Here is a 2,467-nt window from a genome sequence, read left to right as displayed (position 1 = left end):
CCGCCCCCCATCACCCGGCCCCGCCCCTGCCCCTCAGTCCGTCCCCCCAGTTTCCCCGCCTCTCCCAGCTGCCATTCGGGCCGCCCCCCCAATTCCCTCACCCCGCCTTTCCTGGCCGCCCCTAAGGCCACCCCGAGCCCCCTACCCCGCCCCTCAATCTGCCCCCAGTCCATTCCCCCCACCCCAACACCGCCCCCTCAGCCCCCCCAACTGCCCCTGGCCCATTCCCACAGTCCCTAAACCGCCCTTCAGGCCATCTTGTCCCCAGCACCCTGCCTCCTCCCACCCTGAGACCCCCGTCACAGTGCCTCTCCCCATCGCTCTGAGCCCCCTGCACCCCCACACTGAGACCAACACCCCCACACTGTCTCCTCTGCCTGACACCTCACCCCAGAGTCCCTTTAGGGTTGCCACCCATGCCTAGTGTATCTGTACATCCCAGAGTTTAAAGGAATACTCCCTGCCATGACTGAACTGAGTAGGGAAGCTTGATTGCCCCCATCTTGCTCCGAGACCTTGAAAATGTGAATAAAATGTATTCTTTTTACTAAAAAGTGATTTTTCACTGTGAGGACATCATTAATTTCAAGAGCATCTAGTCGGCTTGTTTGGCTTTGTATCAATACGTGACCTGGTGATAAAAATCATCTGCTGCCCATACCTTTCAACCTTCAGGTAGAGAAAGCCAGAGAATTACATTAGAAATCTACAGCACAAACTCTTAAATTCTAAAGCAGTGTGACCTACATGCATTTGCAGTAACCAGCACACTCAACAGAGAGGCCAAGGCCTGCAGGGGCCAGGGGGACTTGTGTGTCCTGCTTTTATTCCCTGAGGAAATCCTCTCAGATCAGGGTCAGGAAACCCTGTGTTTATGAGAAGCTTGCTGTGCTCTGTAAATAAATGGTAACTTCCTTCAGGGGTTGCAACCAGACACCTTCTTTTACCAGCTCTAAATCTACACAGGTTCATTTAAGGGGACATTTTAGTTATATGCAAATTAATTAGTTCAAATAATTTGATGAACTCTGTGTGCGACACTTACTAAATATTCCTAATTTTCCCCCCAAAGTTCCCCGACTCTCTTCTCTTCAGAGATCTTCCCCTAACACTGCCCCTTTCATCTAGCTCTTTTACCAAAAACTGCCCTGCCCCATGAACCGCCTGCATTGCTCCCCTTCCTCAAGAACTCCCACCCCAGACAGTCTCCCTTCCTGCTCCACCCTGCTCCTCAACTTGCTTGCAGGCTTTATCCCAACAGTGTCTCCCCTGCCTGAGGTTTATCTATTTTGTGTCTGTTTAGTGAAATATTATGCAGTAATATAAAAATAAAATCTCTCTGTTTAACCAGAGTGTTACCATATTACAGAGTGAGCCCCGTTAACACCAAATGCTCACAAAGCAACATACACACCAGAAACCCCCATCACTTACACTGTCTCAACATACCTGGGTTTCTGTCCTTGCAATTGCACCCTCCACGTGGCCTGGGACCCCTATTCCCATATTGTGCTGTGACCCTGCTTGAGGTCCCTTTCTCCACACTCCTCTCCCCCCAGCACCATACACACACTGGAAGCCCCATGACAACTCACTTGGAAAACCTCCCCTTGCACAGCCCCCTGTGCCTTAGACCCCACTTCCACATTACCTCTCTGCACTGTTCCTCCAACCTAAAAACTCTTTTGCTTTACACTGCCTCTTCACCGGAGACCTTTTCCCTAAAACTACAAGCCCCAGCTCCTCCCTGCCCAAAAGCCTTAACTCCAGAGCTGCCCACACTACCATATCCCCTTCCATTGTACAGTCTCCTGACTGGAGTTTCCCTCACTGCATTATCCACCAACCAGAGGCCTTTCTCCTCTCCTGCCTAAGATCTCACTCCAAACAATTTTCCAGGGTGGTGGAAGGATGGTATATACTCAGAAGGCTGGGCATGGGAAAAAGGAGTTGTGTTCAATTCAGGTTGAGATCAGCTTATTTAACTGCTCCATTTAGCAAACAGAAAGAGACTCTTTTAGCCACTTGCATAGATCTTGCTTTTTTAAAAAAAAACTATTTATTTATTTAGGAAGCTTTAACAGGTTTACAAATCATTGCAATGTAAATATCAGAAAAAAATATAATCATGACAACTTTGAGCTTATTTTTTGTCTATTTAGTGAAACATTATGCAGTAATATAACTATCAAATCTCTCTGTTTAACCAGTGTTACCATATTACAGAATGAGCCCTGTTACACCATCCAGGACATGTTTCTGGTGATTTTATTAAATTGAGTGAAACTGCTGACTACTAATACTACCACCAGGCATATTTATCACACATTTATATTAAAAAAATATTCAAAGGTTTTCTAGTTATTATGTAAATTAAAGTATTTTGTTTGAGTATTTAATAACTGGTACCAAATATCTAAGTATCTATTCTCTGTCTCTTTTGCTGGGTTTGTAACTGATGCATTAA

This window comes from Lepidochelys kempii, chromosome 3 (genome assembly GCF_965140285.1).
Source record: "Lepidochelys kempii isolate rLepKem1 chromosome 3, rLepKem1.hap1, whole genome shotgun sequence".
Lineage (NCBI taxonomy): Eukaryota > Metazoa > Chordata > Testudines > Cheloniidae > Lepidochelys > Lepidochelys kempii.
Note: the sequence above shows the minus strand (reverse complement) of the source record.